The sequence below is a fragment of the Mytilus edulis genome, chromosome 12 (genome assembly GCF_963676685.1).
Source record: "Mytilus edulis chromosome 12, xbMytEdul2.2, whole genome shotgun sequence".
Classification (NCBI taxonomy): domain Eukaryota; kingdom Metazoa; phylum Mollusca; class Bivalvia; order Mytilida; family Mytilidae; genus Mytilus; species Mytilus edulis.
Window position 1 is genome coordinate 78,071,271 of NC_092355.1, and position 13,110 is coordinate 78,084,380.

At 34.2% G+C, this 13,110-nt stretch overlaps 1 long non-coding RNA gene across 1 annotated transcript; it reads left to right on the forward strand.

Moving 5' to 3' along the window:
- Window positions 1-543: 543 nt before the first annotated feature.
- Window positions 544-13,110, forward strand: LOC139497225 (uncharacterized). Its single transcript, XR_011657720.1, has 3 exons — window positions 544-616; window positions 9,952-10,185; window positions 12,835-13,110. It is a non-coding gene; the product is annotated as an uncharacterized lncRNA (long non-coding RNA).

Consider the following 13,110-nt stretch of genomic DNA (forward strand, 5'->3'; position numbering starts at 1 on the left):
GTGACATGACACATAAATAACTCCTGTTAGACAGCCTGGCTAATAATACAGTGAAGTGACACAAAAATAACTCCCATTAGACAGCCTTGCTAATAATACAGTGACATGACACAAAAATAACTCCAATTAGATAGCCATGCTAATAATACAGTGACATGACACATAAATAACTCATATTAGACAGCCATGCTAATAATACAGTGACATGACTCATAAATAACTCCCGTTAGACAGCCTGGCTAATAATACAGTGACATGACACAAAAATAACTCCCATTAGACAGCCTGGCTAATAATACAGTGACATGACACAAAAATAACTCCCATTAGACAGCCTTGCTAATAACAGGCCTTCATGCTATTATGAATTTGTCCTAAAAACTCCTACACCGAGCTATGTATGGTACTATATACAGAAGGTCATATCTCTTTCATTCATGACACAGACAAGTTACTTGATACAAGCTAAAAAAGTATCTACATAATATATTCAGAAATGGTTCAACCGATATTCATCTGAAACTGTAATTGAGCTATTTTATATTTTCAGTTTAAAGATCTACTGTTCGTTTTTATTTGATTCAAATCCAGTCGATTTAATACACGTTTAGTAAAGGTAAGTGAATATTATAGTCAAATTGTATTGAATCGTTATGTTCAGATGTTATTTATTTTATCAAAACAAATGAAATTCAATTAACAATGTTAAAATGTATAATTGTATAAATAAACCAATTTTTCAAGACGTTTCATTACAATGTTAAAATGCTTAAAGGGGAGATAATAAAGAGCTAACAGGATTAACATTTTGCACTCATCTACTTTTGTTATACATGTATTTATATGGAAAACAAACAAATATGTGACACAACTATATGATTACCAAACTAACATGTCTAACAAAACATTGCAATCATTACAATGTAAATTGCTTAAAAAAATAAGAGTTTTCGACTATGAAGTGAACTTGGGATATTTATGTTAATGGGACAGCAACCATTCAATGAAAGAGGTCAAAATTGTATTCAACCATTGACAAGCATCTTTAAATTATAGACATATCAGTGGGTTTGTACTTACATTCATGAGCAACACAAGTGCCACATTTGGAGAATGATCTGCTTACCGTTCCTGAGCACCTGAGATCACCACAAACTTTTGGTGGGGTTTGTGTTGCTCAGTCTTAAGGTTTTTATTTTTCTATCGACAAAGTCGAAGGGGACTTTAGGTTTGCACTCCGTCTGTCTGTCTGTCTGTCTATGTCTGTCTGTCTATGTCTGTCTGTCTATGTCTGTCTGTCTGTCCATTCGTCAGACCAGCAAATCAGTTTTCCAGGTTTTATATGCTCGTCAAAATTTTGACGGGACCTATTATAGTATACTAATGTCTGGCGTCCGTCTGACCATGTCGCACCATTTCTTGAGAACAATTTATCCAAATTTTATTAAAATTAACATAGTTGTTTCTTATGATGATCAAACGATCTGTATACTTTTTGGCGAAAATAAGATTAAAACTTTTTCAGTTACGGGACTTTGTGTGGGTGTGTTTTTTTCACATGTCGTACCGTATCTCAAAAACGATTTATGATTATTGCTTAAATCTTTACACACTTTTTACATGTCTTAGTTATATTAATCTGAAGATCTGTATACTTTTTTGTGATGATTCTTTATTTTATTTTTGAGTTATTGAATTTTTATTGAGCTTTTTGGTAAAAAACATACAAAACATGTTGTGAGCAATTTTTTGTCTGTCTCTTATATAAACTTCCTATTGAGCAGGAATAAGGAATGAGTCAAGATATACCTAGCATGACTTCCTGAACAACCCTCGCGTTATTCGAAACATTTTTTAATGATTTTTTTCAATAGACGACGGGCATATCATGCGCTCGTGGCGCAGCTGTTTATTAGTCCCCTACTGACGAAGTCGAAGGAGACTTTAGGTTTGCACTCTGTTCGTCTGTCTGTCTGTCCATCTGTCTGTCAGTCTGGCAAATAAGTTTCCAGACTTTTTTCTTCATGCTTGAAGATATTGATTTGATATTTGGTGTATTGTTTTATTATGACAAGTTACAGGTCAAGTTCGATTTTAGCTTTTCTCCTTGTTCAGTTAAAGCCCTTTCCCTAGAATTAAATTTTTGATGAAATACTTATTAATTAATAGATTTCTGTTCAAAGGGAAATAACTCATTTTTTAAAAGACATTGTATTAAGATAAATGACATTTTGGATTTTTTCCCTTCTCTTTAGTATATTGTTTGAAGAATTAAGTGGTAGGTTTGTTTGTTATTTTATGTAGTTTACACCATGACAAGTTATAGATCAAGTTAGAATTTCGTTCCATTACAATGATTTTTTTAACCGGTAGGGGACTATGTATTGCCATGCTTGTTTTCTTTGTGCTTGAAGATATTGATTTAATATTTGGTTTATTGCTTCATAATGACATGTTACAGATCAAGTTCGAATTAAGTTCTGGTCTGATGATTTTGTACAGAGTTGTGGTCCTTGGACTTTGAAAATTCACTTAAATAATCAGTTTTCCTCACTTTGTTTCGTCATACTTGAAGATATTGATTTGATAATTGGTCTATAGTTTTATCATGACAAGTTACAGATCAAACTGAAATTTTGTTCCGGTCTGATGGTTTTGTGCAGAGTTATGGTCCTTGATCTTCGAAAATTTACTTAAATAATCAGTTTTCCACACTTTGAATCGGCATGCATGCTTGAAGATATTGACTTGTCTTTGTTATATAGTTTAAACCATGACAAGTTATAGATCAAGTTAACATTTTGTTCCAGTACAATGATTTTTTAAATGGTAGGGGTCCTAGGGGACTATGTATGCCATGCAATAATGTCAGAATGCTTGTTTATTTTGTGTTTTGTGTACTGTTGTTTGTTGGTGTTTTCTTTTTAGCCTTGTCAAAGGTGTCAGACCACCAATTAAAAGTCCCTTTCTGTTCAACCAAATTTTGCAATTTTCATAGCTTTCTAAATTTTTTATCTTAAGTTTAACCTCTTACAAACCAGGTATGTCCTGAATCGTACAGGTATCACCTTTCGTCATGCCAATTTTCAGCATACCTTTAAAGCCATATAAGAAAGAAGAGACCTTCCGAATGGATGTACCACTAAAGATAACCCCTGGTTTTCTTGAAATCTTAAAATAGTATACTATGGAGCGCATTAATCCTCAATTTTTAATGTCAACTCATAGACAAGTAAATTTGGGCTCAAAATGGTCTTAATATATTTCTCTTTCACCAAAAGTTTCATTTCTGCAAATTTGTTGGGTAGTTTAAGTAAACAATGACATCAAATGCCCTATTTTTTGTCCGAGTATGCCTACTTTCACATACGTTCTAAATTTGAAGGAATAATTGGTGGTGTGACACCTAAAGAGACAAAAAAGTTGATTAGAAATCTTTTATTTTGCTTTATTCTTAATCCTTAGTCAATTTGTAGTTAAAAACAGCCTATCTGAGCATTATGCGACTTGTATTAAAAATGTCACAGCTCAATTTAAACTGACTGTAATGTATGTCTTTGATAGAAAATACTTGAAAATTTCATTTTGGGCTACAGGAACATAAACTTTCAATATCAAGATCAGTGTTTGCTGTTTTTTCCTTGTTTGTTCTACTACTTTCAAGACTTTCCACAATTTTTGCAATGAATTTAGTAAAAAATCCAAGGTATTGAAGTGTCGAGGAATATTGACTCCCCTTTTTTAGCTCACCTGGCCCGAAGGGCCAAGTGAGCTTTTCCCATCACTTGGTGTCCGTCGTCCGTCGTCGTCGTCCGTCGTCGTTAACTTTTACAAAAATCTTCTCCTCTGAAACTACTGGGCCAAATTGAACCAAACTTGGCCACAATCATCATTGGGGTATCTAGTTTAAAAAATGTGTGGCGTGACCCGGTCAACCAACCAAGATGGCCGCCACGGCTAAAAATAGAACATAGGGGTAAAATGCAGTTTTTGGCTTATAACTCAAAAACCAAAGCATTTAGAGGAAATCTGACATGAAATCAAATTGTTTATCAGGTCAAGATCTATCTGCCCTGAAATTTTCAGATGAATCAGTCAACCCGTTGTTGGGTTGCTGCCCCTGAATTGGTAATTTTGTGGAAATTTTGCTGTTTTTGGTTATTATCTTGAATATTATTATAGATAGAGATAAACTGTAAACAGCAATAATGTTTAGCAAAGTAGGATTTACAAATAAGTCAACATGACCGAAATGGTCAGTTGACCCCTTTAGGAGTTATTGCCCTTTATAGTCAATTTTTAACCATTTTTCGTAAATCTTAGTTATCTTTTACAAAATCTTCTCCTCTGAAACAACTAAGCCAAATTGAACCAAACTTGGCCACAATCATCATTGGGGTATCTAGTTTAAAAAGTGTGTGGCGTGACCCGGTCAACCAACCAAGATGGCCGCCACGGCTAAAAATAGAACATAGGGGTAAAATGCAGTTTTTGGCTTATAACTCAAAAACCAAAGCATTTAGAGGAAATCTGACATGGGGTAAAAATGTTTATCAGGTCAAGATCTATCTGCCCTGAAATTTTCAGATGAATCAGTTAACCTGTTGTTGGGTTGCTGCCCCTGAATTGGTAATTTTGTGGAAATTTTGCTGTTTTTGGTTATTATCTTGAATATTATTATAGATAGAGATAAACTGTAAACAGCAATAATGTTTAGCAAAGTAGGATTTACAAATAAGTCAACATGACCGAAATGGTCAGTTGACCCCTTTAGGAGTTATTGCCCTTTATAGTCAATTTTTAACCATTTTTCGTAAATCTTAGTTATCTTTTACAAAAATCTTCTCCTCTGAAACTACTTGGCCAAATTAATCCAAACTTGGCAACAATCATCTTTGGGGTATCTAGTTTTAAAAATGTGTCCAGTGACCGGACCATCAAATCAAGATGGCCGCCACAGCTAAAATAGAACATAGGGGTAAAAGGCAGTTTTTGGCTTATACCTCAAAAACCAAAGCATTTAGAGCAAATCTGACAGGTGGTAAAACTGTTTATCAGATCAAGATCTATCTGCCCTGTAATTTTCAGATGAATCTGACAACCCATTGTTGGGTTGCTGCCCCTGAATTGGTAATTTTAAGGAAATTTTGATGTTTTTGGTTATTATCTTGAATATTATTATAGATACAGATAAACTGTAAACAGCAATTATGTTCAGCAAAGTAAGATTTACAAATAAGTCAACATGACTGAAATGGTCAATTGATCCCCTAAGGAGTTATTGTCCTTTATAGTCAATTTTTAACCATTTTTCGTAAATCTTGGTTATCTTTTACAAAAATCTTCTCCTCTGAAACAACTAAGCCAAATTGAACCAAACTTGGCCACAATCATCATTGGGGTATCTAGTTTAAAAAGTGTGTGGCGTGACTCGGTCAACCAACCAAGATGGCCGCCACGGCTAAAAATAGAACATAGGGGTAAAATGCAGTTTTTGGCTTATAACTCAAAAACCAAAGCATTTAGAGGAAATCTGACATGGGGTAAAAATGTTTATCAGGTCAAGATCTATCTGCCCTGAAATTTTCTGATGAATCAGTTAACCCGTTGTTGGGTTGCTGCCCCTGAATTGGTAATTTTGTGGAAATTTTGCTGTTTTTGGTTATTATCTTGAATAGTATCACCAGCCCAGTAGTCAGCACTTCGGTGTTGACATGAATATCAATTATATGGTCATGTTTATAAATTTTCTGTTTACAAAACTTTGAATTTTTCGAAAAAACTAAGGATTTTCTTACCCCAGGAGTAGATTACCTTAGCCGTATTTGGCACAACTTTTTGGAATTTTGGATCCTCAATGCTCTTCAACTTTGTATTTATTTGGCTTTTTAACTATTTTGATCTGAGCGTCACTGATGAGTCTTATTTAGACGAAACGCGCGTCTGGCGTATAAAATTATAATCCTGGTACTTTTGATAACTATTTACACCACTGGGTCGATGCCACTGCTGGTGGACGTTTCGTCCCCGAGGGTATCACCAGCCCAGTAGTCAGCACTTCGGTGTTGACATGAATATCAATTATATGGTCATGTTTATAAATTTTCTGTTTACAAAACTTTGAATTTTTCGAAAAAACTAAGGATTTTCTTACCCCAGGAGTAGATTACCTTAGCCGTATTTGGCACAACTTTTTGGAATTTTGGATCCTCAATGCTCTTCAACTTTGTATTTATTTGGCTTTTTAACTATTTTGATCTGAGCGTCACTGATGAGTCTTATTTAGACGAAACGCGCGTCTGGCGTATAAAATTATAATCCTGGTACTTTTGATAACTATTTACACCACTGGGTCGATGCCACTGCTGGTGGACGTTTCGTCCCCGAGGGTATCACCAGCCCAGTAGTCAGCACTTCGGTGTTGACATGAATATCAATTATATGGTCATGTTTATAAATTTTCTGTTTACAAAACTTTGAATTTTTCGAAAAAACTAAGGATTTTCTTACCCCAAGTGTAGATTACCTTAGCCGTATTTGGCACAACTTTTTGGAATTTTGGATCCTCAATGCTCTTCAACTTTGTATTTATTTGGCTTTTTAACTATTTTGATCTGAGCGTCACTGATGAGTCTTATTTAGACGAAACGCGCGTCTGGCGTATAAAATTATAATCCTGGTACTTTTGATAACTATTTACACCACTGGGTCGATGCCACTGCTGGTGGACGTTTCGTCCCCGAGGGTATCACCAGCCCAGTAGTCAGCACTTCGGTGTTGACATGAATATCAATTATATGGTCATGTTTATAAATTTTCTGTTTACAAAACTTTGAATTTTTCGAAAAAACTAAGGATTTTCTTACCCCAGGAGTAGATTACCTTAGCCGTATTTGGCACAACTTTTTGGAATTTTGGATCCTCAATGCTCTTCAACTTTGTATTTATTTGGCTTTTTAACTATTTTGATCTGAGCGTCACTGATGAGTCTTATTTAGACGAAACGCGCGTCTGGCGTATAAAATTATAATCCTGGTACTTTTGATAACTATTTACACCACTGGGTCGATGCCACTGCTGGTGGACGTTTCGTCCCCGAGGGTATCACCAGCCCAGTAGTCAGCACTTCGGTGTTGACATGAATATCAATTATATGGTCATGTTTATAAATTTTCTGTTTACAAAACTTTGAATTTTTCGAAAAAACTAAGGATTTTCTTACCCCAGGAGTAGATTACCTTAGCCGTATTTGGCACAACTTTTTGGAATTTTGGATCCTCAATGCTCTTCAACTTTGTATTTATTTGGCTTTTTAACTATTTTGATCTGAGCGTCACTGATGAGTCTTATTTAGACGAAACGCGCGTCTGGCGTATAAAATTATAATCCTGGTACTTTTGATAACTATTTACACCACTGGGTCGATGCCACTGCTGGTGGACGTTTCGTCCCCGAGGGTATCACCAGCCCAGTAGTCAGCACTTCGGTGTTGACATGAATATCAATTATATGGTCATGTTTATAAATTTTCTGTTTACAAAACTTTGAATTTTTCGAAAAAACTAAGGATTTTCTTACCCCAGGAGTAGATTACCTTAGCCGTATTTGGCACAACTTTTTGGAATTTTGGATCCTCAATGCTCTTCAACTTTGTATTTATTTGGCTTTTTAACTATTTTGATCTGAGCGTCACTGATGAGTCTTATTTAGACGAAACGCGCGTCTGGCGTATAAAATTATAATCCTGGTACTTTTGATAACTATTTACACCACTGGGTCGATGCCACTGCTGGTGGACGTTTCGTCCCCGAGGGTATCACCAGCCCAGTAGTCAGCACTTCGGTGTTGACATGAATATCAATTATATGGTCATGTTTATAAATTTTCTGTTTACAAAACTTTGAATTTTTCGAAAAAACTAAGGATTTTCTTACCCCAGGAGTAGATTACCTTAGCCGTATTTGGCACAACTTTTTGGAATTTTGGATCCTCAATGCTCTTCAACTTTGTATTTATTTGGCTTTTTAACTATTTTGATCTGAGCGTCACTGATGAGTCTTATTTAGACGAAACGCGCGTCTGGCGTATAAAATTATAATCCTGGTACTTTTGATAACTATTATTATAGATAGAGATAAACTGTAAACAGCAATAATGTTTAGCAAAGTAGGATTTACAAATAAGTCAACATGACCGAAATGGTCAGTTGACCCCTTTAGGAGTTATTGCCCTTTATAGTCAATTTTTAACCATTTTTCGTAAATCTTAGTTATCTTTTACAAAAATCTTCTCCTCTGAAACTACTTGGCCAAATTAATCCAAACTTGGCAACAATCATCTTTGGGGTATCTAGTTTTAAAAATGTGTCCAGTGACTGGACCATCAAATCAAGATGGCCGCCACAGCTAAAATAGAACATAGGGGTAAAAGGCAGTTTTTGGCTTATACCTCAAAAACCAAAGCATTTAGAGCAAATCTGACAGGTGGTAAAACTGTTTATCAGATGAAGATCTATCTGCCCTGTAATTTTCAGATGAATCTGACAACCCATTGTTGGGTTGCTGCCCCTGAATTGGTAATTTTAAGGAAATTTTGCTGTTTTTGGTTATTATCTTGAATATTATTATAGATACAGATAAACTGTAAACAGCAATTATGTTCAGCAAAGTAAGATTTACAAATAAGTCAACCTGACCGAAATGGTCAATTGACCCCCTAAGGAGTTATTGTCCTTTATAGTCAATTTTTAACAATTTTCATAAAATTTGTAAATTTTTATTAACATTTTCCACTGCAGCAAGACTGTTTAGTAAAGTAAGATTTACAAACACTTCACCATCACCAAAACACAATTTTGTCATGAATCCATCTGCTTCCTTTGTTTGATATTCACATAGACCAAGGTGAGCGACACAGGCTCTTTGGAGCCTCTAGTTTCATCTGGTGTCAGTAAAGTACTACAAATTGATCAAAAGTGCAGTCATGGTCATTTAACTGTGTTTATTTACATCAGTTAATAAATTTAAGATATAAAATTTCATTTGGAATAATAAATGGTACTTTTGTGAGTTTCTGTAGTGTTTACATTAGGCTATGCTATCTGCCAAGTACATATTATGACGCAATGATATAAGGGGTAAAAATCAAATAATTTCATTAAATCTGCATGACAAAATTTGTTTGGGGGGAGTAAACAACCTATGTTTCAATGTTTAACACCACAGAATAACTTTCTGTGCATTTATAACATTATTTAGGACATTTTTTATATAAAAGCAGATTGTCAGGGTGGGAAAAGCTAAAAATAGCACAAACTCAAAATTTGCAATATGTGACATTTTGCTACCAAAAAGATTGAAATGTTGCTACTATTATCTCAAATGATCAGTTAAGACAAAAAAAAAACAATTGTTTTCTGATTTTGATGTTTCACCGCATTTTGCTTAAAGGTGTCAGACCACCAATTAAAAGTCCCTATCTGTACAACCAAATTTTGCAATTTTCATAGCTTTCTAAATTTTTTATCTCAAGTTTAACCTCTTACAAACCAGGTATGTCCTGAATCGTACAGATATCACCTTTCGTCATGCCAATTTTCAGCATACCTTTAAAGCCATATAAGAAAGAAGAGACCTTCTGAATGGATGTACCACTAAAAATAACCCCTGGTTTTCTTGGAATCTTAAATTAGTATACTATGGAGCGCATTAATCCTCAATTTTTAATGTCAACTCATAGAAAAGTAAATTTGGGCTCAAAATGGTCTTAATATATTTTTCTTTCACCAAAAGTTTCATTTCTGCAAATTTGTTGGGTAGTTTAAGTAAACAATGACATCAAATGCACTATTTTTTGTCCGAGTAGGCCTACTTTCACATACGTTCTAAATTTGAGGGAGTAATTGGTGGTGTGACACCTTTAGTTTGAACTTCGATTATTTGTATTTTGTAGATCCTTGTCCAGTCAATGTGATCCTTGTCCAGTCAATGTGATCCTTGTCCAGTCAATGTGATCCTTGTCCAGTCAATGTGATCCTTGTCCAGTCAATGTGATCCTTGTCCATGCAGTCAATGTGATCCTTGTCCATGCAGTCAATGTGATCCTTGTCCAGTCAATGTGATACTTGTCCAGTCAATGAGATCCTTGTCCAGTCAATGTGATCCTTGTCCAGTCAAGTTATTATAGGTAAGTGTACATTATATGTGAACTATATAGGATCATATTACTAAGTGAGATATATGTCAATGAGACAGCAACCCAACAAAGTAAGAATGGTGATGTATACAGGTCAATATATAGTCAACAAATCAAAAATAACCTCATATGACAAGGTCTTTATTTTAATGAAGGTTTATGACCATAAAAGGAAGGTTGGGTTTGATTTTGGGAGTTTTGGTCCCAACAGTTTAGGAATTAGGGGCCCAAAGGGTCCAAAATTTAACTTTGTTTGATTTCATCAAAAATTGAATAATTGGGGTTATTTGATATGCCGAATCTAACTGTGTATGTAGATTCTTAATTTTTGGTCCAGTTTTCAAATTGGTCTACATTAAGGTCCAAAGGGTCCAAAATTAAACTTAGTTCGATTTTAACAAAAAATGAATCCTTGGGGTTCTTTGATATGCTGAATCTAAAAATGTACTTAGATTTTTGATTATTGGACCAGTTTTCAAGTTGGTCCAAATCAGGGTCCAAAATTAAACTTTGTTTGATTTCATCAAAAATTGAATAATTGGGGTTCTTTGATATGTCAAATCTAACTGTGTATGTAGATTCTTAATTTTTGGTCCCATTTTCAAATTGGTCTACATTAAAGTCCAAAGGGTCCAAAATTAAACTAAGTTTGATTTTAACAAAAATTGAATTCTTGGGCTTTTTTGATATGCTGAATCTAAACATGTACTTTGAATTTTGATTATGGGCCAGTTTTCAAGTTGGTTCAAATCAGGATCCAAAATTATTATATTAAGTATTGTGCAATAGCAAGAAATTTTCAATTGCACAGTATTCAGCAATAGCAAGAAATCTTCAATTGCACAGTATTGCGCAATAGCACGAAATCTTCAATTGCACAGTATTGTGCAATAGCAAATATTTTCAATTGCACAGTATTGTGCAATAGCAAGAAATATCTAATTGCACAATATTATGCAATAGCAAGAAATTTTCAATTGGAGTTATCTTTCTTTGTCCAAAATAGTAGTTGAATCAACTTAAATCATTGTTTTATACAATATACAATGTATATTCACTTTTACTACCAACTGATAAATTAAAACAATCTTTACCATTCAGTGATAACAAGCACTTTATTTTACATTTTAATATTTTATGATGTATTTAAATGAGTAGTTATTGTTGCAAACTCCATTAGAAATTTGAATTGAGATTAGTTTTGGGAAGAGGGAAAGGGGGATGTGAAAAAAATGGGGGGGGGGGGGGGGTAAATTTTTCTCATTTCAGATTTCATAAATAAAAAGAAAATTTCTTCAAACATTTTTTTGAGAGGATTAATATTCAACAGCATAGTTAATTGCTCAAAGGCAAAAAAAAAAAAAAATATTTAAAGTTCATTAGACCACATTCATTCTGTGTCAGAAACCTATGCTGTGTCAACTATTTAATCACAATCCAAATTTAGAGCTGAATCCATTTCACGGTCCACTGAACATAGAAAATGTGTCTGCTCCACTTCAGGTTAAAGCTTTTTGTCAAGCTATTTTTTGATGAAGTTGAAGTCCTATCAACTTGAAACTTCTTACACATGTTCCCTATGAGTTTTGACCCCAATTTCACAGTCCACTGAACATAGAAAATGATAGTGTTAGTGGGGCATCCATGTACTATCATGACTATGGACACATTCTTGTAGTTTCTGTTGTGCATTGTACAAAGAAAATTTTCATGAAAGTTTTCTTGGCTTTAATTTATAATTAATGATTTAAGGGAATGATCATTTATGCCTCAGTGAATATGTTGCCTCAATAGGCCAGTTCCGGGATACGGTAGTTAGTTGAATCTGTCATATGACTTCCATCAACACATAACTAAAATGTAGGCATCGTCACTTCTAACACATGTTGAGCGAACGGGTGAAAAAGTTTGATCGTATATTGCACAAAATATTTGGAAAATTAAAATTTAATAAGTTGGTGACCCTCCCTTAAGTGGTATGGGAATTAAGATTGCGTACTTACGGAAAATAAATTGTTTCTAAACTACTCTGCAGAATGACGATTCTGAAAATGCTTGAAACTTTAATAGAGCAGGGATACAGGCCCACCTTCTATCTGGTAAATGATGTCACAAAAGGGTGCGAAATTGAGGATATTTTCCGGTGAAAGACATGATTCCAGAAATGGCCTATCACTTGCATGCAGCGACACAAGTCTATTTGTCTAGTTTGAAGTTACCTAAGGAGGTGTGGTATGATAAACAATGATACAATTATTCCTAGACCATAGGACAAAGATATAAACAATTACAGGTCGTCCAATAGCCTTCAACAATGAGCAAAAGCCAAAACCCATACCATATAATCATCTATAAAAAGACATGGTATGATAAAATGTGAAACATTTCAAAAGAAAACATCAACAGCCTACTTTGTACTACAACAATGAAGGAAAAACAAATATGGTACACAGCTTCTAACTACATCCACTACGTTATAGGTCCTGGCTGTGGACAGGCACATACAGAATAAAAAATGATTGAATTTAATGTGACTGGAATAGTTGATCATAGACAGTGTTTTGAAAAGCTGCAATATGATATTTAATATTGTTCTTTATGTGTGTCTTAATGCTGGTAAATAAAACTTGAAATTTTTAGATCTGGGAAAGTGCAATACATGTTCTGGTGTTTGATGGAAAGAGTCACATCCTGCTTGTAGAATACATTTGTACCTCATTCAGGTATGTGATTAGATTTTTAAGGTTTTGAGTTCAGTTCATTAACTTTAAATAGTGCAGAAAAGTTGAGATAAATCACTGTTTCAATGCTATTATATATTATTTGAATGAAATAAGAAGATAGAAATATTAGGTCAGTATTTTTTAGTGATCATGTTTTTTTCAATTGACAATAACACAAATACCTCAATTAAAA